The following is a 26,864-nucleotide window of genomic DNA, read 5'->3' as shown; positions in this document are numbered from 1 at the left end:
GTGCTTTCCTATGATGCTATAGCAGCTGCAATCTGGAACTGCGCAGATGACTCATTCTTTGCAAATGCCCTGGGCCGCCTCTTCAGCTGGGGTGAGGTAGGTGCTGTGCTCCTGCCCATTTGGCTTTGTAGGCATCCGAACACGTGGGTTCCCATAAAAATCCACAGAGTCACTACCTGGTCCTGGACTTGCTTTAGCAGTCAGGTAGATACAGTCCCATCTGCTGTTCACAACTAGGGAAGCTATGATCTGAGTAACCATTTTTTCTATGACATGAACTAGTCAAACGACCTTAATGAAAAGCAGGAATGACAGTCTGCTTGAGCAAGAGCTGGGAATTTTAACAACTTGGATCAAAGATATGTGTGACATCCAGCTTGATTTGGTGCAAAAAAATTAATGTCATAAGGCAAGAAACATCAAAATATAAATACTCCTTGAAAAGCTCCCCCTTGACCATTTCATTAACATTACCCACCCCTCGGCAATCTGCTTTCCTGGTAAGCCATTGCTGGCACAGCTATTGTGTGAAGGGTGGTTTCTGATCTTGCACTCTGGAAAATATCCTGTTCAAGTTTCAACAAGGGAGAAGTATTTCATTGAGGAATTAACATTTGTTTAACCCACCCTCACAAAAAAAAAAAAAGGGAGCAAAGTGGTTCATCAAAAATGAATATAGCAGAATGAAATAATCCCATGACTCAGGGTTGAACCAGAGTTATGATGCAAACATACTAGTGACTCCAATCTGCATCTGTTCAAATTAGAGGGCAAAACTGCTCTAATCTTGTTAGGTCTTGCATATTCTGACAACACCACCTGAACTGGAACAGCAACATAATTTTCCAGTTGTCTCCACATTTTGCTTTCTTGTGGTCAGAACCTAAGAGTAGCTCCAACAAAAAGAGAGGGCTGCTTCCCAAAATTTTTGCTTTGTAAATACATTTCTTATTCATGCTTCTAGGCACATAACATCACCTCTAGGATCATGAACCTTTTATGACCATGACCTATAGCTTGGAAATTACAGTTTGTTATGAAATGAAGATACTAGCTCTGTCCTGAACTCACCCACAAATGTCCTGCATAGATTACTTCATTAAATCATGTCTCTGTCTCTCTTATCCCACCTCAGAAACACAAAAAGCAAAGCAACATAGCCTAGTAGAGCAGGAATAATAATAATTACATGGAGCTTTTACTCGGTTTGTATTATCTCAGCACTGCAAGGTCCCAGTTCTGTTCGCAGGTGAGGAGCATACAGGGGACCAGCTCTGTTTGGCTCAACACTTTCTGCTCCATAGCAAAATGAAACCATGCAACACCACTATCGTCGAATCGGCTTAAGCTACTTGTCTCAAATGAGTTAGGTAATAAGTTGCAAAGGAAGTCTGGTACTAAGCTACTGATGTTCTTTATAGGCTCCACTACCGAGAAGATGACTAATGACCTTCACCGCACGAGACACAGCCGGGGGACATATGCACCTCCTTGGTGTTACACCACACAGGTGCCACACACGTCTCCTGTCTGATGTGATTTTCAACCTCTGGCTCACCCCAATTTTATTTTCTTCCTGTGCCGTCCAAGGGCAGGGAAACAGCAGAGGCATGCTGGCAGGACTCACGCCACCTTCCTGGGGACCACCACGGGGGCAGCCTGTCACACAATCATGTTGGTCATCACCTTCCTCTGCTCCCCTCGACGGCTGCCAGAGCTGCATCCAGCCCTGACACCAGCTCCTGCCTCTGGTGCAGCTTCCAGTTAGGAAAGCGTACGTGGTGAGCAGTTTGCAAACCTTCACAAAGCCCCAGCTATTTTTATTGAGCCTTCCTGTACCTATCACTTGTAGAAATGAGCATTAAGAAAGGTCAGGAACAAGGTTGATTTCTCAGTCAAAAGGAACTAACATGCAAAACAAAGATCTCAGAGACACTAACAGCCTTCTGTGAGGTTCAGCATAAACTACAGAGACCAGCTGCAAAATAACAGTTGGATTTCAGTTATAAACAGACTGAGTTTTACAGAGGGGTTATATATCTATTTCAGTGAAGTTATTTATTCTACAGGAAAAATGCTATTTGTAAGGCCCCGGGAAGGCAGGGGGATAAAAGCAGAAAAGGAAGTCCTGCTTGTGTTGTTAGAAGAAGCTTCACTTCTAGACTCAGAAAAAGACTTTTAATAAACATTTCACAAAGCAACAAATTTGGAAAGTCTTCAAGAAAATAACACTTTTTTTTTAAGAAAAAAAAAAAGATCTCACAGCTCTTCCATCAGGATATTTAAAGCTACTTTCCTGCCTTTAAAAGCACACCCTGGTTTTTGTTTCCTGGCAGGGGGTGGGGAAAAAACACCCCACAGAGATACAGAAATTACAGCCAAAGGTAAATAAGAATAGCATGCATTTTAGTATCTGCATAAGGCAGTGAGGTAAATAGGATGAAAACTGGATTGAATATAAAGAAGATGAAAATAAAGAGATAGACTGCCTAGGTCAAAGACTCTTTGAAGATTCAGATTTAAAAAGTTAAGACAGGAAAATCTACTGAAGCTGTGAATTCTGTCCAGCCTTAATAGAAATTATATACTTTCAATGAATTAATTTCACACTGTTAGTTGCCATGTAAGTGTAAAGTCCACACTGAAACAAGGGTGGCTCTAACCAAAGGAGGCTTCTAAATGAAAACAAGTGATATCTGTCATCTTTATCTAGCGGAAAGCAAACAAATACTAAAACATACCATTTCTCATGCTATCCTCTTTTGTCCCTCTGAGAAGTCCATCTTCTTCCATAGCTAAAACTGAAAAGCAGTCTTGGTTTCTATAAAAACATTTCAAGTGAAAAACAAAAGATGAGGTATTTGGGTTTTATTCTCAGATTTCTCCAAAACACAAATGATGACAAAGTGGTCTGGAAACCTAACCACGAGTAACAGGCACCCAAACAGCACCAAGACAAGAAACTCTTCCAGAAGCTCTCCAGCCTGTAGGACCCAGGGAAACCACCACAGCTTCACTAGAAGACCTTACTCATTCCTTCCAAAGATGAGTTTTGGGGCTCCAGGAGCCATAGGTTCTAAGTCTTAAGACCATACCAGCCATTGATTTGTTAGTTACTTGGTTTCCTCTCCCATCATGACCTATGCCACAGACTTTAAAAAAAAAAAACAAACAAAAACACAAAACCAACCAACTTTTAATCAGATTCAACAGTGACACAATAGTAGTGAAGTAATAATAATGAAGAAATAGAGCATCCTTTGCTCAACACATCCTAAGAAGGTGTTGTCACCTCAGTCATTCAAAAAAGCCAGCCATCTATTTACAATGCAAGATGAACATGTCAATGTGCATTCCCCCCTCTGAAAGTTGTTAAGAATCACCACATTATTAACATATTATAATACGCTGCCCCCAGGTAAAATTGTACTAAAATCAAAAATATCAGCATGTCTTAGCATTTACCCTACAAGACAGCAGGCGTTCTGCTCATCTTGCTGCAAATAGTTACCTGGACCTTAACGAGAAAGACTAAGAAATATTTCTTCCTGATATCAGTTTTGCATCATAATTGTAGAATTTAATTTACAGTGTGCATATTTACAATTAAGTAGCACATTTTGGCTTCTCAAGATCCAGAGACAGCCAGTGAACAGTACAAGTCCTATTAGCTTTTTGCTTTCATATCCCAATCTTGACAAATGCACCATTATTTTTGCTGCAGAAAACAGCAAGCAGAAGAGCCTCTGCCAAAGGCAGGAATGCTTATAGCAAACCAGGCTCACAGAGGTTCTCCACTTTGTGCATTCTCAGACTCAGCACCGCAAGAGGAGGTCAAAACAAAACAAAAAAAATCACAGATGCACTGTGATTTTGAAATGAAGGTGTAATGAGCTTCACTAGCCAATAAAAACATTTCTCTCTTTTTGTTTTTCTTTACTCAGTACTGTTATTTCTTCTGCACAATAAGATTAATTTTTCAGAAGCTGAAGTAGTTTGTGATGCAAAGCACCCATGCAAAGGCAGGCATATAGCCATGTTGTTGGAAGAACACAACTGGGGGCCTGGTAAGAAGAGCTCTAAACCTTCTACCTTGCAAGATAAGGTTTCACTGCTGAAAGTGCCCCTTTGATTTGGGGGGTGGTGGTGGTGAAATTTAGGAGATAAGACTTGCATTTAAAGATTTTAATATTCCTTTAACAAACTAATATTTAAAAATCTAATCTTATGTCCTTTTTTCCTCTGATTCTTGATTTTATTCTCTCTCCTGTATTAATCATGACTGAAGTATTTTTCTTGTTTAATATACAATAATACACCACAAATTGCATTACTCTGCTATTTCTGTCATTTGTATTATACACTATATTTAATAATTTAACCCTGGAGCATGCTCTGCACTCCTGCTTCATGAAATTTGATGCACAAAGAAGACTATTTTCTTAGTATTAGCAATAGAAATGAGTATTAGTGTAATATAGTGACAAATTTCTTCGCAGAAATACACAGTTTTGTGGGAACTAAAGGCACAAATTCAGATCAAATTTGATTATCCATTTTAGGCCAAATACAAAAGAGCACAAGACTCAACAAGTTAGTTTTGTGTCCTCCTCTTGATGGACTCTGAGTGCATGCTACTAGAAAGAAAAGCAAACCGTGTCAATTTTTTAGATTCACTTTCTAGAAAGCAAATTAATGACATTTTAACACTGCCTGGCTCACTCAGAGTCTATTAGAGTCACATTTCAGAAGGATGCAGTTCCATATTAGTATCTCCAGCAGCAAACCGCTCTGATTTTTATTATCTTTAAGCAGGAACCATTTGGACAAAGAACATCAACACACACCATCCAAACCGCTGCGCTGCTGCTCAGAAAGGAGCAATCGACCAGGCAGGGATTCTGCCACAGAGGACTTGCCCCAGAGAAACGTTGACATCGACAGGGTACCTTCGGTTTGCAAGAGCTGACATCCCATGCGGTTTAGGTGAATTTCAAATGTTATCTTTTATCTCAGCACATGAGCTCAAAGTGTATCCTGTTGGGTCTGGGGAAATTTGGTACAGCGATAATACGTGCAATCAGGGACTTACTTGAAGCAAGTAATTCTCATTTTCTAAGAACCATTGTAAGGATTGTAATGCAGAAACATCCAGTATTTTACCTGTCTTGAGTTTTTTTTTGTTTTGTTTTTATTTTGTAAAAGAATAGCAGATTTTCTATTTGTTTTTAAGTAGCAGGTTGTCCTTTTAGAAATTAATCCAAAACAAGACTTTATTACCACCATTTTAAAGTCTTCCTTCTCATTGGTTACTACTTCTAATGCTCCATGCCTACAACTAGGCTGTTAAAACAAACTTAATTCATGGTATATTATACATCCATGTATCTCCAAATAATCAGCTTTTCTTTTCTTTCTCTTTCTTAAATGTAGCTTTCCACTTATTGTTATATTTCAGAAAGTATTTTAGCAGGATGTAACCAGTATCAAGTAAAACATGGCTTTATTTTCCACACACACACACCGCTCTGTACTTTCTTTCAATTTGAAATGATGAAACGATAAACATACATTTTAAGACTAATGTAAACCTTTTAAAAGCTTAATCTGAGGTGATTCATCTGAGAGAACTGGAATCTTTTATCAAAGTTGCAGAAAGTACCTGTGCAAGATTCAGCTCAGTTGCCTGAGCAGCAGGTTAGGTATTGATTTTGGAAGAATTATTATGGATCTGCATCCATCTAAGTAGGGAACTTAGACCTTATCATCAGTGTAATGGAAAGGAGTCAGAATGATTTTCTATCGCTGCACAAGTGTTTTCTTTTTCCCATTTAGTCTTTGACAATTAACAAAATTTAATTTAATTCATCCCAAATGTCTGACATCTTGGTATAGAGCCAAAAGCCTTTTCTTTGAACATCTTGTGCTCAAGTGTCACATCTGGAAAAGCTAATATTTTAAAGTCTTGTTACACTTAGTTTTTGATTTGTGATATACAAGAAACAGTCTAGATTTGCAAAAAAAAGATTGCCAAAAGTCACCATTTAACCAAACTTCTAATTATGCTACCCAAACCAAACAACAGAGAAGGCTAGGATTTTTCTCTGAATTCAGTCAGAACAAACAAGTCCTTTAAAAAAGGCTGGGATTTTCTTTGCATTATAGGAGTTGGAAGTATTATAATGCTCACATTGCTATGGTACCCAGAGCAATGGTAATGAAATTGAAAGACTGACAATTTCTATGTCAGTGGTGATGTCAACAGAAATATTCCTGCAAATTAAAAGATTAAGAATTCACTTTTAAATATTCCAGTCCATATTTTCTAAAGTAACTATGAGTTTGAATCTCTCTGATTCTGCATGTGCAACACAGAGCAGCTCAGAAGGCTTTGATTTTCAGACAGCATTGAGGACTTCCCCTCTGAAAATCCAGATCCTACGTGTTGTCTTTTAAGATGACAAATGCCAATAGTCACTTTAGAAAATCATGCCATGCAATTTCAAACTGTGCCTTCAGCAGGGACTTTGTTGTGGATGACCCATCATCCATATGCAGGTTTCAGTCACAATACTCCAAGTAAATTTTAAACAGCTGTTTTCATGGCCAAGGGAAGGATGGGGTAGTTGCACCATCTAACTGAAGGACCTACCACAGGAGGTTACATGACAGGACCAGTCTCCTCATGCACCATCTTTCACATCGGGGATACATGAACAAATGGTGACACCAATAAACCTTTGGAGAAGGGACAACAGAGTATCTCAAGCTGTGCCATAAGAATCCTTTTTCACTTCCTTCACGAGCTGCCAGATACCCATCTAACCACCCCATGCCACAGGATGAGGGCGACTCTGGTCCAAGGGGAATTTTAATTCCCTAGGTGAAGCAACATCATGAGGTGTCCACCGCTGTAGATCATTCATGGCACAGGTTGTCTGGGGCAGCAATGGCCTGAACCCTATGCGTGAGCCCCGTGGGACTGCTGGCTGCCGTGAGAGCACCCACCCCTAGCCAGCTGCTAAAACAGCTAGAGTGCCCATCACTTCTACGATTTGGGAATGGCCGAGTCCTTCACTGAAGCAATGCTCCTGCTCCAAGCTGCCTGCCTGAGGAAAGGCTTTCCCAGCCTTGCTCCACTATTTAATAAATAAATGTGATATAAATCCCCGGTGATATAAATCCCCTGCCGACATCCAGCCCGAGTCCTGGATTTTCTGGCCAGCTGACGTTCCCCTTGAGGGGTATAGTCATTGACCTTCACAGCATCCAATGCGCACAGGGATTTACCGGGTGTCTCAGGCTCTCCCCTCTGTCCCTCATCTCTGTTCTACCTTCCCGTCCTTGCAGACAACTCTTGCACACCCACGTCTTTCAAAGGGACCGAGGGACTGTAGAGCAGCCAGGCACGGACACGGGTGTGCGCTTGCGTGTGGTGTTTTCTACCAGCTCCTGGCCATCCCTGCCCTGTAAGCCAGGGTGGGAGGTGGTGTTCAGCCACTTCCCTTTCCACTTCCCCACATACCAGGGCTGCCCATGTCCACTGACATCAACCAGGAGTCCAAATAATGTGGTCAGACATGTTGAAAAGATCAGGAATATCTTCTAGAGGTACAGAGAAGGAAAGGAGGTGGAGTGAGAAGGTTCAGCTTAAGAAGATAAATGTATTAGAAGTATCAGTGTTTAAAGCTAGCTAAAATAATGAGATTCAAAACTGAAAACTAATCTTGTATAAGCTAAGAACTGTTCCTATACAAAAATCATCTGTCAGCAGAAGCAGCCTAAGGAATGTTCTTATCGGTTCAAACCCTAAATCGGCTGCAGGCTTTGTGCAGGTGTATCTTAAGTTCTTATAAAATTGAAAAGACTGCTTTTCTGACTGACTCTTTAATCATGACTAATACATATATTTTTTTAACCGATCAGACGCATCTGTCCCTAGAGGCTGGGAGGCACTGGGCAGAGGTTCTGCTCACACGCATAGGGGATCTCAACTTTTGATTGGTACCAGAGAAGCCCAAGCTAGACAGCATGAGCAGGCAATACCTCACAGTACCAGACTGAATTCAGCCATACTAGAGTCCAACCTCACTCTTTTCTTTAGATTTTGCTTTATTAATGGAGAACGATGACAGATTAAACATCCTTTTCCAGTCTGTTTACTCCCTGTGCCAGTCACAGGGCTGTTTAAGCTCACAAACCAAAGAGTCTTGGAAAACCATCTTCAAATACTATCTGACAAAGCAAAAGAATTACATGCCTATGCCAAATGAGTCCACAAATACACATAATCCTTTCCAAGCAGAAGTAATGGCTTGCCCAAAAGACATATTCTGGTTTAAGTAAGTTCTACTGCTTATTAGAGACCGGCACATACATAATTATCAAAACTGATGACATTGGAAAGATTGAGACATTGATGTAATTACTTCTGGATACCAGTGACACTGTGAGGGATGGCAGACTACTTTTTTTCCCCTGTGCTAATAATTTTCTCCCTCAACCACATCATATACCCTCACGGAAAGACTGCTACCACCTATAAATCCTTTTACCTTATTTACCACCTGCGGCTGCAGCAGTATTCAGCATGAGACTGCAGCATTTTAACCCGTGTACTCAATGGATCATCAGAATTTGTTTGCAAAATGATCCGTTAAGACAAAGCATCGCTTTACAAGACAAAGAATCATGTGATTAATTGCGTTCTCTGAACAAGCAGAGGTAATTGCAAAGTATCATGTATTGATGATTCCTCTACGAGTAGGCCCAAAAGGAGAAATGAGTCTGAGATGTATTCAGCACGGGACTACAGAAAGCAGTGACTCTGCAATTAGAGCTGTTTTTCTTATATGAAAAAAGATTACTCAGCCAGTGCTGACTGTTTAAGAAGCAAAAAAAAACCTTCAAGGAGCAAATGAGCAATACATTCAGCTGAATATTGTTGTACCCTGGTGGGGAAGAGCAAAGTTTTTTACTATTAATTGCCTAAGCATACAATTTGCCCCTCAAGTATAGCAAACCATTTCCACGGGCCATTCAGAGACAGAGCCATTTGCCTACAGCTGAGACACAGCAGGAGATTTATTACGCTTGTGTACATCAGATATTCCCAAAACATCATGCAAAGTTGTACAAATATCCAAGGAAGTCTCAGCCAGGGGAAAGTTTCAATTTATTGCCTGATATTATAAAGCTGTATTTTCCTCCTCAGATCAGAATAGCTGTATTTTCCTCCCCAGGTTAGTGGGACCTAACAGCAAAATGATTTTGATTTCCAAAGGCTGCTAAGGGACTTACATAATTATATATCTCCTGCTTAGCTTGTATTTCCAATAATTAACCCTAAATTTTAAAGGGTAAGCAGGGTAGAACTTACACAAATGAACCCCTTCTACACAAATGAAAAACATCCCAAAAAGTACACAGTTAAAATTCTTGCAAAAAGTTTTGAGCCTGTGCCTCTGTTGCCTGTTCCGCTCTTAGTCTCCTTTGGTAGTCATTAGATCCATTATTTGCATGCCAAGAAGGGATGTGCAAGACATCTGTCACTTGTTTCTTAACTTTTTTTCAAGGATTCAAGAAAAGCAGAGAGTATTTTGAGCTCTGGCACCAAGAGCAAGAGCAAGAGCCCACACCTGAGGCTCTAAGGGTAGGTCCATGACATCTCCTCAACTCTCTACATCCTGCTACAGATGACCAATCCTGCAGGACCTGAAGGGTCTTAAATAGTTTCCCAGACAAGTTGCATGCCAGATACTTCACACATTACCAAAACACTGCCTGAACGGATGACCACCTCTTTCTGCTCACACACAAAGCCTGGAGCCCAGAGCTGCTGCCGTTACCAGTGGCAATACTGGAGTAAACTAATTTTGGGAACCATGCTATTAAGTGACGATCTAGCATCATAAATGAACACCTAAACACCAAAAAATGCATTTCTTGCACTAAGTTGAGTTCATGTAATAGCAACAAATAAAGAAAAGAAGCCAGCGAAGCAATTGTGAGCATGGCCTTGCTCATGGCAGAGACCACTAGCGCAAAGTGCTGTAGAGCAATGCGGTAAGAGAGCTCCCCGCCTCATTGACCTAAAGGCTTTTAACTTCCTGTGGAAAATGATACCCTGCGACAAACACAAACCCCTGTGGCTGAGCGGCAATTTCCTCAAATACAGTAGCATGGGAGCAGAAAAGAAAGCTAAAAATAAAGCACAACTTTAAAAAGAAAAACCAAAACCCATAGCTTAGTGTTCATTTGCCAGACCAGAATATTAATTGCTTGTGAATATTTGGAGATTGCCAAGTATTTGTAAAAGTGGTTGTGGCTCCTAAAAGATTGATCAATATTAACAGGATTATAAAGTTTATAGTGCCCAATTTAAGTGCATTTCCTTTCTCCCCCTAATGCTCTCTCTAGCATGTTTCAGTCATGTAATAGGGGAACAGAAATAGCATCACCAGGATTACTAAACCAAGACCAGAATAAGAATAGCAAATAATCCAAAAAATATTAAGCAAACTATATATACACCATACAAAGATGACTAATGCCACATACATCTGAAGGAAATTAGAGTTAATTTGAAATAATGAACTAACCAAGCAGGGCCAACTTCATAGTCACTATTATTTGTGGTAGCCAGCACTACACTAGCAACAGTCAAAAGATACATCCATATTCATGTGCTCCATTTTTTAAGTTGTCACTGCAACTCTGCATAATTAATTCTATCACATTCCCCATCATCCGTACGTATTGCCTAATAAGTAAATATAAATGGCTGCATTTCTTCTCATCTCTCTCCCATCCAAACCACAAATATCTCCTGTACGCACCATATTATTAAAACTTCGATGAAGGCAAAAGTTAATAACTGGTTTCTCCATAGGAAAACATTTTATGCTACTAAGGGATTTATTATCTGAAGTCAGGCAGGCTGCAAAGTTTGCTGATGAGAAACAACCCCTCTGCCATATTCAACTGTTTTGACAACTGTTAAATACAAGTGATGACACACTTGAAATACCTAGTCTGAAACAAGATAAGATGAATACTTCATATTAAAAGCTTTCTTGTACTAACGCCTGTTTTTGCATGTATTAGCACCAATAGCAGAACAGCACTTGATACAGATGAAAGTAGAATTGGACTTGTAACCTTTAACATGAGTCAGACGTGATTCATAGCTCAAGCTATGTCATTCCTATCTGTACTTGCTTATTTTATAATAAATAATGGACCCTTTAAATATTGCCTAACTGGCATGGGATCCACAGCCTTGCAGTTACATGCTGGCAGTTCAAACCTAGGACAGGGCATGAATGAAAAAGAGCCGTTGCTGCTGAATTTGGGGGGGGGGGGGGGGGGTGGTGGTGCTTGGTAAATGCACCCCAGAGCCCCAGCTGAATCCACAGCGGGCCACAGGGATCTTTCCACCTCTCCTGGCTTCCAGCCTGAAGCCACCCTGTTTCCCTCCACTGCTTTTTTTATTTTTGAGCAGCAAAGCAACTGAATTGGGTCAAGGAGGCAGGCTGGAGGCTCAGAGTCTGCTCATGAGTGAAAATCCTCCCTGTGCTCAGCAGTGAGACTCACCCAGCGTGATGACAGCTCTCCAGCATCCCTCAAACATTTCCTCAAGGACACAGCAGACTGGGAAAAAGCCCTGAAACATCTCAGTGCACAAAAATAATTTTGCTCAAAAAGATATTAATATGTCAATAACATGACAGAAAAGGGCAACATATAACCAGAATGGAATCTCTTTGTAGGTTGCTTGCCAATAGTCTACACAATAGCTTGTGTGAAGTTAATATTGGAAAGATGAAAAATTAAAGTTTTTTTCAAAGGCCAATAGAAAGTCTCTAAGAATAAGAATAAAGACTATTAGTCTTTATTATTCTAATATATTTGTTGTGTAGCATTTTATAGGCAGGTGGAGAACACTATTCTGTCCTCAGATAGACCAACCACATATTAGCAACCCACCAAACTAAAGCTGAAGGGTTTTAGTACTTTGTGGATTTCTTTAAGTCTAGCTTCCAGGCTTGGCTAGCAAAATGGGTTTATTTTCTTTGATATGGACCACTGATGTCTCATTAATATTATAACATGTCCAAGCCCAAGCAACTGCAAGCAGAGTCAAGTGCTTGCAAGCAGGCAATTACAGCAAACAGAGCTACGAATGTTGGTATTTACAGGATTTGTCTCTCTAAAGGCAATCACAGAATGCCAGTGCCCTGAGATGAAACCACACAGCTTTCCACACAGCTGCTTCCAGAGCAGGGCAGTGACTCTACTGACTCTAGAAAGCCACCGTAACTCGTTAGATAACTGTGGAAATTGAGTCCTCAAAAACAAAGCAAGTGAAGAAGCAACAGAGAATTTCACTTAGTATTTCAATGAGAACCACCACTAGTTTTCAGCTGCTCTCATTTACACATTCTAGCCTGACAGATACACAATTTGGTGAATACCTGAATACCGTGGCTTCCCTGTGAAGCTAACAGCTCAAGTGGCAGCACGGACTCAAAAGCAAGGTTATCCAACCCCAGAGTGAATCTCTCAGCCTCATGGTGTGAAAAGTACCAGTGTTAGATCAACAGCAAAGCATACCAGGTTTTCTATTAATTAGCACTAGAAACCTTTTGGGACAGGGTAGGGGCTCCAAGTCAGTGCATTGCAAACTGAAGCCCACTGTCAGTACTATTTTCTATAATCCTGTATCTGTTTCATTTGGACATGCCATAAAACACTTTTTTTGGGCAAAGCTGACATCTATTTCTCAGTTCAAAGCAATAACACAAGGCATCCCCCATTCTGTTCTAGAGCAGGCAGGAGAAGTGGTAGTCTTTCCACATCACTGCTCTTCCTCAGATACAGCAGCATCACAACTGTGCCAAAGCAGACACAGTATATCTTGTCAACTGTTGAAAAATGAAACAAAGAGGTTCCCGTCAACCTCTCGTACAATATAACCAGCAGGCCCACTCAGAATAGATGAGGTTACCGGGGGGGGGAATAAATAAATCTGTAAATTCACAGGCAGCTGCACTCCCACTTTTGTGCCAACTAACAGATGTTCAGGTAAAGCTAAGATATGATTGTGGCCATATCTATGGCGTAAGTGGTTATGATCTGCACAAAGCCTGGCACTAGTTAAATGTTCATTTCCGAGTGTCTTGTTTTTCCCAAGAATTGATTTCCAATTTGTGGGGAAAAACTAACATGTCACTCATTTGTCCTCCATAGCAGTTGTTGTCCATACCGAAGACCTGTATTAAACCCCTCCTGAGAGAATTTTAATAGTTCTATTTCATCATACTTAAATCTCAGTGAGAAGCAGCTCCTGGTCTTTGCATGTGTTTTCCCCTCCCTCATGCAAGCTGGAGCACTGAGCCTTTCCTTACCACCCCTTAATTCAAACCCTGGACAAGGGTAATCACATTTCACACTTCATGGTTTAAACTGATCACCATATGGATTAGGAAAGAAACTGTCTCTCACTGCATATGCAACTATCACACAAGTTCATGGCTCTGTTAGTGGTTTCTTTGCTGTAGTCTCAAGAATTGGGTATTTGCCCCAGCTGGAGACATGGATACTGTACATGCACATCATCTCCTTGCTGCTTTATTTTGCTGGCTCAGTATTTTTGTAACTTGTTCAGAGCAGAAATTAAGATAACAGTTTCGTTGCTCTGAGCTGAGCATACTTTGCAGGTATTTAACATGTTGCACTTTCACATACTAATAATGACTTGCTAGGAAATTCCCATGCTGTGCTAGTTAAAATGCACTGGAAGAGCAGCTTTGATCATCTTCAGAGCTATTTTCCTGCATTTAGTCTTTGGGGCAGATTTATTATTTCAGATTAAGACTTAACACAGTCCCCATTAAGACCTTTAGCCATTTGGGGGTTTTTAGTTGGCTTTTTTTGTGATTTGTTTTTGGGCTTTTTAAAGCACAAATTTTGCATTTTAAAACTGTTCTTAGAGAAATCCAAATTTTTGTTTTAAGCAATTTTTTGCTTAGTGCCCTTCCAGTGTGGCTGCCCAAGTGGCCATCCTTAACAGCTCCGAGACACCCACTAGGTAAAACATCTGTGAACCTTCTCAACAATTCCCACAACTTTGGTGGGGAACATAAGCAGTTTCCAGGGCCTGAGTTCAAGAGATGCTGTATCTTCGGCTGCTGCCAGGCTGGAGCAGGAACAGCAGCAAAGCTGTCTGAAACAGGGCAGATGATATGAATAATCATGTCCCGTTCCTCCCTGCCAACCCAGAAAGCAGATTTGGCAGGAATATCCATCGGAGGCGCACAGCAGCAGAGCAGAGAAATGGAAGAGGAAAAGGCCTTTTTGGCCCATTTCAAATAGCTGTGTATTCTTCAGTCCTTCGTCTAACCGGCACCCAAGCAGAGCTACCATCCCTTCAGAGAACGTGTCCAGAGGGAGTCACTTGGCTTCATACTCGGCATCTTTGGCACCTATGTCTCACCCCCTCCCCAGCAATTATTGTTCATTTCATTTCACTTCAGAAACTCCAAACACTCTCTCTCCAGCTTCATCACCCCTTTTCCTGACAAACTGTCTCCTTCAGCCCTCTTTCCCATGGCTGGAGTTTGTGCTCCCTTTAGGAAGGCTCCACACACATTTCACACAATAGGTGCCATCTCCATGACACCGTGTGCTGTCTGCACAAGGAAGAGCTGCAAGTTTGCCATATAAATCCTACCATGTAATCGATTTGCATGCCAACATTTCTGGGTCACAGCAAGCACTCATGCTCTGGGGAGCCTTTCATAACCAAATGACTTCAGATGGCTCTGCTCTGAATAATCTGCTCTGACAATGGCTATTGTTTATGCTTGCAGCTCCAGTCAAAACTGGAGCCCCACTGATGCCAGATAAATAGACAGGTAAACACAGCCCATGCCTCAAAGAACTTGCTGCATAATTTATGTCAACAAACAGGCAGAGCAAAGAGGAGCCCAAGTTCAGGAATTGGAAGCATGGGGTTGAAGAAAGGCAGAAGAAAGCACTGGTCAAAATGTTGCATCACCACAGGTTACAGCTTATCCCGCCCCCCAACATCATTTGATTGCAGAAGCACAGGACTGAGTGGGACCTCATGAGTTCACATCACACAGCCGTGCACTCAAGCAGGATCAGCTACACCCACATCACTCCTGACAGACGTAATCTACATGGTTTGAACAGAGGTGCTGCAGGTTGCCTATCCCAACTACTGTCAGCAAAATCATCTGATGCATGCTCTGGCCACCGTGGACCAGAGAAAGGATTATTGCTTTTGTCTTTGCAAACAATTCATTTATTTGAAAACTTTAATTTCTTCCATCTTTATCTTCCCTAAATTACACAATCCCACATCTTTCTGTTCAGTCTAGGATCCTGGCCTTTCTTCTTATTCTTTTCAAGCCCCATGAGTTGGTCTTAAATGAGGAATTACTGTTGTTATCTCCACAGGGAGTAGGATCATTTTGCATGTCCTATCACCTCTATTTGTGAAACGCTGCGGAATAACTGACGTTTTCCACTATAATATATTGTCTTATTCACTTTCATTTTTTGATCTTTTTTTCTGCAGAACTACAACCTATCTATTTGTTTCCCACCTTGTAACCAACTGCCTGATTATTGCTTGTTACAATGCAGAAATTCATGTTTGTCTTCCCTAGGCTACAATCTATTTTCTAATAATTTTTCCAGTTTCAGTTATTTTGAATCAGAAGCTTGTTGCCTAAAACTCCTGAGCCGCACCCCCTAGACTGAATTTTCCATTATCAAATATATTTAATCATGAATCACTGTTCCATTGTCCAAATCATTGGGGAAAATACTGACTGACTTCAGGCCCCTCTGCTGTATTGCTTCATCTGGATGATGATCCCCTGACAACTACTTGAAGAGCACTTTCTGGATTCACTGGTTTTTTTATATTGTATTTCCCTAGACCTATCCAAGCAAGACAATACTAAAGTTTAGTTAAAAGGTTTGATTAATAAAGGAAACATTCACACTTGCTTTATCATCTTTTAAAGACTGATGTGAACTACTCTGGTGTTGAAAATGCTTCCCTTAGCAGAGAACTGCCAAAACCCAGGCAGATTAAAACATCTTCAGCAGGCATGGATTTACCATGCAGAAGGGGGAGAGTCACAAGTGCCCCAAGGTCCCTCTCTGAAGATGCAGCCACCTCTTCTAAAAACTGATCTCCCAATATCTCTCCCCTGTTCTTCTCTGAAACAAATTGAGTTAGCCATTGCTCAGGTATTTCCACCCCTACCCAGCCCCCTGCCCCCCCTTGAAGAACAGGCCCATAGATGTTCTTATAGAAACACAGAATGGTTTGGGTGGGAAGGGACCTTTGAAGATCATCTGGTTCCAACCCCCCTGCCATGGGCAGGGACACCCTCCACTAGACCAGGTTGCCCAAAGCCCCATCCAACCTGGCCTTGAACGCTTCCAGGGATGGGGCATCCACAGCTTCTCTGGGCAACCTGTGCCAGTGCCTCACCACCCTCATCATAATCATCATTCTTCAAAAGGACCAGAGAGGTTTGAATTGCTGCTGCATCAAACAAAACCTCCTTTTTTCCCAGTTCAAGGGATTTTGGCTGACAGCAAAGCCCGCACTAACTGCAGACCAAGGACTTGCCCACAGCGCCCAGGAGGAGCAAGCCAGCCTCACAGGCAGCCACCGCTCCTTTGCATGCCAGATCCCGCTCCCCTTCACACACGCAAGGCCAGGCTATATCTGATGTTTGTGCTAGATAAAATAAAAATCTGTTTTTCCTTGCTGCACTCTGCAGAAGGCAGAATGAAAGAATTGCACTCGTAAGTGTAAAGGCTTAGGGTCCAACCAGTTTCAACAAAGCCAGGATCCAAAAAGAACATAAAAAAATAGGAAAGGAACAGCACCAAAAATACAGTGCAGCTTAAGTTGAAAAACATCAGCTGATAGTATCGACGATCAACATGGTCTGCACATGCTCAGTTTTATTTCCCATTAATTTCCAAGGGGGACACAATAGCATGGTGAAACCAGATATCTAAGAGGCCTGGATCTAAAGTTGTTGTTTAACACACACACACACAAAATCCATCACCTGAGTCTCAGAGTAACTCAAAATCTGGATTTCCAAACCTGCTAAATTAAAGCCTTCTGCAGCAAAATTCTGGTTTACTGCTCACAGTTGTACTATTCTCTTCTACAATCAAACATGGCATCGCAGAAACATTCCTTGTTGACCAACAGCACCATTTCTCATTAACACTGGTCAGCGGATCTTTCACTTTGAAGACCAAAGTGAGCATGGTCATTTGATTTGCATGAAAAACAATTATCTTTGCCTTCAAAAGTTACGTAAAGCTGGACATCAAGAGAGGCACCTTGTCATAAAACTTTCAGAACATTAGTTTTAAAGAGATTTAAAAACTGCCTACTGCATTTCCTTGTGATTTTTTTCCTTTGCTTATAAACTTCAGTGTTTCATAAATCTTACTATTTTGCTAAAGCAAAAAATTTAACACAAAATAATATGGCTAGCACGTTACTTCCACAGTATAGAAGATGAACCATAAAGCAGTAACTTGGTCTTTATGAGAATCCTTTAAGAGAGCATAGCTTTTCCACAGTGAAAACAGTCAGCAGCAAAACTACCATTTACATCATACTGCTGCTTTAGCAGGATTTCCTGCCATAGCAAAATATTCCTAATTTGGCCATCATCAGGAATATGCAAACTCGGCTTGCTAAAGAACAGGCTTTAGCCATTTCATAACTCAGCCACCACGGTGTGGGATGCTTTAAGGTCACTCCTGTTGAGCATCATCCCAGCACTGCCACATCACACCCTCACACAGGCTACAGGACACTTTGAAACAGGTTTCTTCCCTATAAGCACGATGAGACTTAGATCAGTCATAAGGAAGACTAAGTACCAACACCAGGCTCATCATCCAGCACTGAGCCTGCTCCACACAAACCACCACAAGCTTGCAGGAGTTATTTTTTCACCCTTCCCAAAGAGTCACCTGCAGTCACACACGCCACCTGAAAGCAACCACGGCCAATCCCCATGGCATGAAGAAGTGAGTGCTCTGAAACCAAGCACTGCAGTGAGATGCTTGAGAGTCAAGTTATGCAGGACCTCTAAATTGCACCTCCCCTTAGCAGGTCCAGTGAACACCACCACCATCTAGTACAGGCAAAGCAGTACTAGGAAAAGGATGCAGAAACGTGTTACAATTTGCATCTATGAAACACAGCCTTGTAAAAGGCATGTTCTCTCCTTCCCCCACCTTTCCTTTTTTTTTTAAGCAGATTTACAGAATTTTTAGAGACAGAGGTAGCCTTAAATCTATCCTCTTCCCCAGAAGATGGGCCATAGAATTACTATTAATAATATTCATTAACTTAATAATGTGTTTATATTAGAAGTTTCTTTCAGAAAGACAGAAACATGCATCTCTAATTGCAGATAGCAAGCAGCAGAGAGTCCAGCAGGTTCTCTGCAATTTAATAACTGTTTCATACCCTGATGCAACAATCCCCGGGGTGGGGATTTGCACATTTGACTTCATATTTGTTGCTACAGGCGCAATTTCCCAGCCCCTCCCCGGCCACATTTCTGATAGGAGCTCAGACAACTGAGCAATCTTAGCTCTGTGTTCACAGTAGTTTCGGTAGGTATTACTTCTGGGCTTGCATGGAGGGGACTGTGCCCATCTTCATTCTCCGACAGGGCTCTGCTCAGCAGGTCACTGCGTGACCATCCTACTACAAGTATTTTATAAATATGCCAAAAAGACTACAGCCTATCCCCAGTACAAAGGTAGAAATAACTGGCTGCTTCTCTTCCCTGACCAGTGGGGTGACAAGGTGGTGATGGCAAGTGCATGGAGCCACCAGCCACAGACACAAGGGACGCAGGCAGGGATAGCGACAAACTGACCACACACATTGTTGCTTGCATTTAGTTGCTGCTTTTTTTTTAAAAAAAAAAATCTGCTTCTTTTACAAAGTCTTGTGGCATCTCCACAACTCTTTGAACACTGCCTGAGCTTCTCTTTTACTACACAGAGATCTCTCAGCTATTCTAGAAGCAGTTCCCAAGGCAGCTGATGGGGGCTGATGAAGCCTGAGGCAGGGACAGCAACCCCCCCAAGGTGGCTTTCCCTGCAGCAGAAGCGTTCCCAAGGGCTCCCCTGCATGGATTCTCTGGTGCCTATGAAAGGCTGCAATTACCTCTTAAGCTCTAACTGGGGGACAGCAGGGGCTTCTCCACCCTGTCGTTGGCCATCTGCTTTCACAAACCTTGGAAGAATTTAACTATGTTGAGTACCTTTCTCCTTCTTCCATGCTTAACCAAAGTTGGACAATTGATGCAACAAGTTTTCAGGCAGGAGAGACACGCAGAAGCGGCAGCAGGCCTGGTCAAACCACTCCACTTCCTTAGGAAATCAGGTTAATTTTTTTTGCCTACATTAACCCTCTTTTTGCTGCTAGCTTACCTGTTAAAATCACTATTACTAGACTCTTCCATGCAGCCTTTCCTGTTCCTAGGTACAGCATAAGAATCAGCACTTGATTCACATCACTTTGCAGTGCAAAAACGTGTTTAAAAATAACTGTGTACTAAACCAGTTCCTTTTACATGAAGGCTTATAAGCCATCCTTCCCATTTTAAAATTAAACCTAAATTTCCAAGCAGTTCTAAGTCACATTTACAAAAAGCTGGCACACGTAAAATATGCAACATTGGCTGCAACTGGCTACAGACTGGTGCCAGTTTAGAATATTTATGCAAGACAAGAATAGAAAGAGGGAAATAGCTTTCAAACCCCAAAGAACATGCCCTTTCCCAGGCCCTGTGTTTTGCTTAACAGTCTGCCCATAATCATTTTCCAATCTGCTGGAGGACAGTGGCCCTGCTGCCGGGGAGGGGACCTCCGCTGACTCCTTCTAATGCAAGGTATGCCAGTCAGGGATTTCTCATTTCCACTCTTGCTTTGTCTCACACTTCATTTTCCCCATCAAAAACATACTTTGAATCTTTTCATCTCATGGTTTTTCCATCTGACCGTGGTATCCTCCTGGACCACTACAGCATAACAGAAGACCAGCGCCCTCATTATCCTTATGATTGAGGACAACAAGCATATCAATTAGACAAAGAGGTGTCCACAAATGTGATAATTTTTAAGTATGTTTCCTTATGTTGCAGGAAGCTACTAAGGACAGTCCTGTTCACACTCCTCCCTCTTCCCCAGCAACACCTCTAACAGATGCTCGCGTTGCTCCCCCGAGGTTCGGCTCTGGAAGAGACTCTGCTCTCCATTAAGGTTGCTGTTCCCTCTGCTTTCAGCAGCGAGAAGTGCACAAAGCCCAAAGTGGCAGCTCCACCCCGTGTGAGCTGCACCGTGAGGTCTGTACGAAGGTGCCCTGCAATAACAACACCTATTAACCCATTCCAAATGTCATTTTTCACAGAAGAGTGTAGAAGGCACATCACAGACACACAGGGCCTCCCGTGGGTGGCGTTTCAGTGCTTACAGCCACCTCCTTCCCTTATCCCCTCTTTCGTGCCTACCGCACCAATCAGCCCTACAAGACATTGCGGAGCGGCGGATCCACCAGCTTGCAGTGGCAGAGGAGGGGCCCAGGACACCCGAGCATTAGTACAGTCACACTGACAAAAAGCTACCCCCGCCGTCTGTCCCTCTGACCACTAACACGGACATGGTTTTGATCCTGCACAGCTTACTGGTGCTGCACCATTTTTATTTTTTTTTTCTTCCTAGGAAGAGTCTAAACCAAGTCAAGCTCAGATCTGCTGGGTGACATTGGGCTGGTTATGTCTCCTCTACCTGTTCCTTCTGCCCATGGTACAATAAGCTCTTGGTGGAACACTGACTGGAGAGGGGGACACTATTGAAAGTTTAGAAGTTAACAGCCTAAATTAAATAATTAAAAGACTAGTGTCCTGAAGGTGCTTTAGCAGCTAGGTAGATATTTGAATTGAATACTTTATTGTAGATAAGTCAGTCAAGAATCAGTTTCTGTTCTCAAAAAAAAAAAATAATTCTGATGTTTAACAATAGTTCAGTCTTAACAAGAATGAAAGGCTGAAAAATTCCCAATTTTAAGTTAAGACCAATGAAAACCTTTTAGATGCAAATTTAAGATTTCAGTAAAAGGAATCATTGTCTTAAACATTCTTTCTTCACTTTCAAATGTGTCTTAAAATATCAGATACAGTTTGGTTTAAGTATACTCTCTAACAAGCCAAATTAAGCATAATACCTTCCCAAAACATGATTGATTAGGTAGAGATGTTTCATTTCAAAGTGAGATACTCTGATTTTATCCAGCTAAAGTCAAATAGAGGAAACTAATCGCTCCAATTTTTGCCAAATATTTTTCCCCTTAAGACCCACAATTTCATAGGAAGTATTTTAATTTTGATAAAACTGTATTCTCTATCATACAGAAAACCTTTTCATCAAAACTTTCCCAAGCACATCAAGCTGTAATGCTGGAGAAACCTTCCACTTGGGAAGGGCCTCATCCACGGCCATCAGCAACGCTTCCCACAGTGGATACCAGTGTTTGCGGGGAGCGTTGCAACTGAATCCTTAAGCTGTCTGCATCAATACAGCTGCTATCTGACAATCCAAATCCCACACTGCTTCCAAAGGAAAAGCATGTTTCCCTTCTTTCTTCTCATTTCCTGGAGGGGGGGAAAAAAAAAGCAAGCCTATTCCCTGATTCAAGAATCTAACACTCATTTATCCATGGAGTTGTTTCAAATTAATTATTCTGCTTGGAGTTCATATTCTACTTTACTACAGAATAAGGGGTTCTTTTTGTATGTTGCACAAGATTGCATTCGCTAAGGCTACTGCTCATCCTGCAAGCCTTCCCTGCCACGTGATGGGCTGCTCCTCCCGGTCCTACTCTCAGTTAGGACTATCTGAAGAGCAAGTGTTGGGTCCCAACTCAGATGTTCCCCTCTCAAGCGTCATGCTTTGGCTGGTGTCGCCAACCACCATCAGCCATGGTTGCCTTGGGGAGATGAAGCCGTGCCCATCCTTCCAAGAGGAAGCCAGAAGGGTAGATGAGGTTATAAACAATGACTACTTTATAATTAGCAGCAGCGCAATCACACACACAAAATACCGGTTTTGAAGCGACTGCATGGGTGCTTCATAGGAACCCTCGTGCCTGATGAGCTTATGAGCCCAGCTCCAATGCACTGTGCTTATATTTTAAAACAGACAGTAAAGAAGCCTCAGTGTTATAAAGCACTGGTAACACATCATTCAAACAACTTTCGACTTTGCAGACACTTTAAACCATTCACCCACGAAACAGTGCGTCAAAGGCAGCTTCTCAGCACAGGTCAGATGCTGAATGGGAGGCACATTCCATCCCATAAACATTTAAGCCACCAGTAATCAACTTATCGGAGGCCATGAGGGCCCTTTGGTCTGCTGGTGCCTCCTCCAAACAGACGGGCAGTGGGAGTGGGTTTGTCGGTATGCACCAGGCATTTCAGGCATGAATCCCAGCCTTGTCCCGACGTACCTCGGTACGTGGGCACAGCCAGCCGGCGCGGAGAAAGCCTCACAAACCATCTCCACACTCTGAGAACGTGGGTGGTGCTCGGAGACAAAACAGAGGCAGCATGAACAGCGATAACATTTGTTATCAGATTTCTGTAATACTGTGTTACAGAAACTCACTAAAAAGCCCACGGGGGCTGCAGGAGCAGTTTTGTTTCTGTGGCACACTTTGCCCAAGCTAGAGGAATAGATGGGCTCCTGCCCAGGTCTTTCCCTGGCAAAATGCCACAAGCCTGGTGCATCCCCACCTTTGCACAGATATATAGTTTCCTGACAATCTGAGTGCATGAGAAGATACAGCTGATCGAAATCCTATAGCTTGTCTTTACATATAATGCAGGAGAAGAAATAGTCAAAATCATTAGCCTTGGGTACCTGGCTATAGGGAGTAAAACAAGCCACCATTTTAAGGAGACTCTGATTATATTCAGTTTTCAGTCCTTCACTCAGCCCTTCTCCCATGACCTCAGGACTTCAGGCTAGAGCACGCTCCTGAACAGGTCAAACATTTCAAAGTTATAACCGTCATACAGACAAGTGAAACCAGTCCTCAACAGTCACCTTCTCCTAATATCATGTCATCATCATGCAACAGTGGTGAAACAACACGGCAGCACCAGCTATGACAAGGTTACAGCAAAACTTCCAGGAGAAAGTCCCTAATCCTGGTGTGGAGCCTAAGAGGCCTCAGGTGTGACTTGACATAGTCCTGAACCACCTGCAACTCCCGACAAAGTCACTCACTCCTACAAGTATTCAGGTACAAACCAAGGCACTAAAAAAAAAAAAAGAAAAAATCAGTGGCCAGTAAAGTTATGTTGCCCTTGGACATGCAAATGCATTAGAGTAAGAATGCCAGCACTTGGCTTTTTTTGGAGATCTTTGCTCTCTCCCTTTAAAAAACCATTTACAAAGAGACTGAGAATGTCATTCACATAAAAAGCAACAGAGGTTTTGTAACACTTCACATGTTCAGAGATTGGCTAAGACTTTAATCCACGCAACACTTATGGGAACCAATATTCTCCTCCATCCTACCACAAAGTACAAATATTCTCAGGAAATCTGACGGCAAGACTCCTTAGCTTTAAAATCCTTTTCTTCTTTTCATGGAAAATATTTTGAACAGTGAGAGCAAGAAAATCCCAAAGTAAGTGTCTAGGAAGAGTTTTCCTTTTTCATGTGCAATTTTTATTTTTCAGTAAAATCCTTTTCTGCAAGACTGTTCTCACAAGAAAATTTCAACCAGCTTTACTCAAAACATTTGTACAATCCAGGTGGTAATATATATACACATGAAGAGAGCGTGGTAAGCTTAAAATTACTTTTTCAAGAACAGGTATCGGGACAGAGTTGCAGCCATGGTGTAACTGACCCCCCATCTGCTTCTACTCATGATGCAGCTGCACCGACATGCACCATGTCATCGGCATGTCTGCAAGCTCTTGTGGCTGACTTGTTTTCAACATCTCCAAAAAGCATTTTAGATAACTCACGTTTTCATCACCTGCATAGTAAGCTCATGAAGCAACTGAACTTGAGATAGAACGTGTTCCTAATCAAAGTCTCACTGGGACCTACCCTCTCAGACTTTTTCTCCATGATTCACCTGAACTCCCACTTAATAGACAAGAAACTTTTGCTGGTTTTTTTCTAAGTTTGGGGTTTTTTTTTTGTTTGAGGTTTTTGTTTGTTTGTTTTTGTGAGCAGAGAACCATCTATAAAAATTTTGGCCTGCAATTATTTTTGAGGAGTTAAATCTCTTTGTTAACTAGCATGAGGATCTAGTTTACATTGTCCCACCAGCAGTACCCAAGCAAGCAATAGGAGCTGTTTTACTACTTACACCTTTTTCCTAACATTTAATCTGGGCCTGACAGCTCCCTGACAGCCACTGGCCATACCCCCTCCTTGCTCCTGCAACAATTCCCCAACCTGGTTGTTAGATTTTTAAAAAGTGGTTATACAGTTAATACTTTATGCAACACATGCTTAAATACTTCCAAGCATCTCCATTACTGTCCAACTTTACACTCTACACCTCCGCCCAGGCATCAAGAGGTTTCATACCTAACAAAGTGCTGAGGGGCAATATTTTAAGACAACACTTGTGAATAGGTAAATAAAGTGTGCAGCCAGCAGAGATTTTTTAAAATCTGATACTGCTCCTTTCCCAAGAGCTGCATTCTATAAGGCACCCTTCAATTGTATCACTTGACTAATATCAGATCTTAAGTCAATATTTATTCTCTAAAAGTATGCGTATAATTTGGCCATCTTATGGTTTGTCTCCGTGTATTTTTCAGATAGAGAAAAGCTGTTCATAGGAAAAGGACTAAAAAAGGAAAAATATAGCAACAAGGAAAAATATTTCATACAGTCTCAGCTCACAAAAAAATACTCAACTCTCATTCTCTGGCCTGCTTGGTTTCATTTCAAGTTGTTGTTTTAGACAGCTCTAGCTATCTTGTACCCAAACCATTCACTGAAATCAAAACAAGCTTCCTCACTGTCAACGTTGGCACATCCCTCCATTCCCCCTGAACTTCCAACACAGTCGCTGTCAAAGTCTCAAAGCTTGATGCTGAAGGTCTGCTGCGTGTTTGCCTTCTTAACTTGAGTGACATTGTGAAGCTGTAACGCTGCCAGAAAACAGACTCATTTGTTATTAACACAGCCCATATTTAGCCATGTGTCTCCGAAGTAAAAAGCACATACTTTCATCTTAACAAAGCCCCATCTCCTCACAGCCCAGTCCCCAGGGACCATTGGATCCCATTTTGCATGGCCAAATAAGGTAAAGCAAGAATTTGAAAAATGCAAACCTGGCCTGAAATCGCCCACAGCTTTGAGGAGCTATTTTTGGATTTGTTAACCTTTTGTTAAACAGAGGATGCTGTAAGGCCTTCTTTTTATTACTTTGTCCTGAATATCTAACTTCCAAAAATATTTTAGAATGAAAGCGAGCTTTAAGGAGACGAAGTGGTGGGAGACCAAGGCTGAGAAGAGCAATGGGAAGTGATACTGAAGGAAACAATATTAAAGCTTCAGCCAAAATAAAAAAAGGTGTGATTTGCCAACAGACACTGAAAGGACATTCTCCAGATGAGAGGCAAGCACTCTTCCAAAACACACACAGGAGGGAATCTATTAGGCTATGTAACATACTGAATGTCCCTGAGGATTTCCATTATGGCCTCTGGTTGAGCTTCACTACCTTCCTTCTGAAGGAGTAGCCAGGGATGTCTGTCTCTCTAATGGTATAGAGCATTAGGCATTTACAGGAGAAGAGATAGGATGAATATTCACTGACTATGCATAAAATACCTTCTTTGCAAACATTTCCTAAGGAAGAACTCTGACTTGGTTTTCCTCCGTGCCTCTTCGACCAAATACATTACCTCTCAGCCTCCAGCACTCTATGCTTCACAACCTGCCATATCCAAGAAGCATACAGTTGTTTCATGGGAACCCAGAGATCAAGATCCCTGTTACGAATGTGCATTGAACCCACAAGCATCTGGGACATGGGAAAAGCAAGCAGCTTCCTACTGTTCCCACTGAAGTATGTGTCCGCTGGAGTTACTTAGCTTTACATACAACAAATGCAAGAAAGCCATCACGGAGACAATGAATACCTGGACCAAGTCTTCACTCAAGGGAGTGGAAGCAGCATAAATTTCTCAACAAGCTGGAAGTGAAAGGAGAAACTCAGAAAAATTTATTTTTGCAAATTGTTCTAACTCAGTGAAGAGTTTGGAAGAGTGATTAGACATTGTGTGACAGAAGCTTCTCTTGGTTTCCCTGAGAAATGAAGACATGGTCATACCATGAAGCATTTTCTGTTTTTGATCATCATCAGTAGTCTTCCATAAGGTGACTTTAATGCTGACTCAGCACCTCAGCCAACTACCAATTTTTGTGGAGGCACCATACCATTTGAGTTCTCAGCACACTGCTTGCTAGTCTCATGAAGATATTGAGCAAATACCCTGTATCCATGCAGAACAAGCAGTTGAAGATCATTAGGGAAAAGTGGTTCTTCCAAAACCCCATGTTCTACAGGAGATTAGCAACTGAAACTGTTAATTGCTAACTAATCCCTTTAAGCATTGTCATATCAGCAGCACACAGCCTACTTGCCCAAATTAAAGGTGAAAGAGCAGCTTTGAAGGTTCTCTTTTCCAGGAAAGGATTTAAAATTAAATTTAGCA

General features: G+C 41.8%; 1 long non-coding RNA gene across 1 annotated transcript in view; it reads right to left on the bottom strand.

The window, feature by feature from the left end:
• LOC142604045 (uncharacterized) overlaps window positions 1–26,864 on the bottom strand; it is a 44,511-nt gene that overhangs the window by 15,957 nt on the left and 1,690 nt on the right. The window contains exon 2 of the long non-coding RNA XR_012837938.1: window positions 2,742–2,821. This is a non-coding gene — a long non-coding RNA (uncharacterized LOC142604045). The remainder of the gene's footprint in view (window positions 1–2,741; window positions 2,822–26,864) is intronic.

This window comes from Balearica regulorum, chromosome 1, assembly GCF_011004875.1.
Source record: "Balearica regulorum gibbericeps isolate bBalReg1 chromosome 1, bBalReg1.pri, whole genome shotgun sequence".
Classification (NCBI taxonomy): Eukaryota; Metazoa; Chordata; class Aves; order Gruiformes; family Gruidae; genus Balearica; species Balearica regulorum.
The sequence above is the reverse complement of the archived record's forward strand: the minus strand, read 5'-3'. Positions and strand labels throughout refer to the sequence as shown.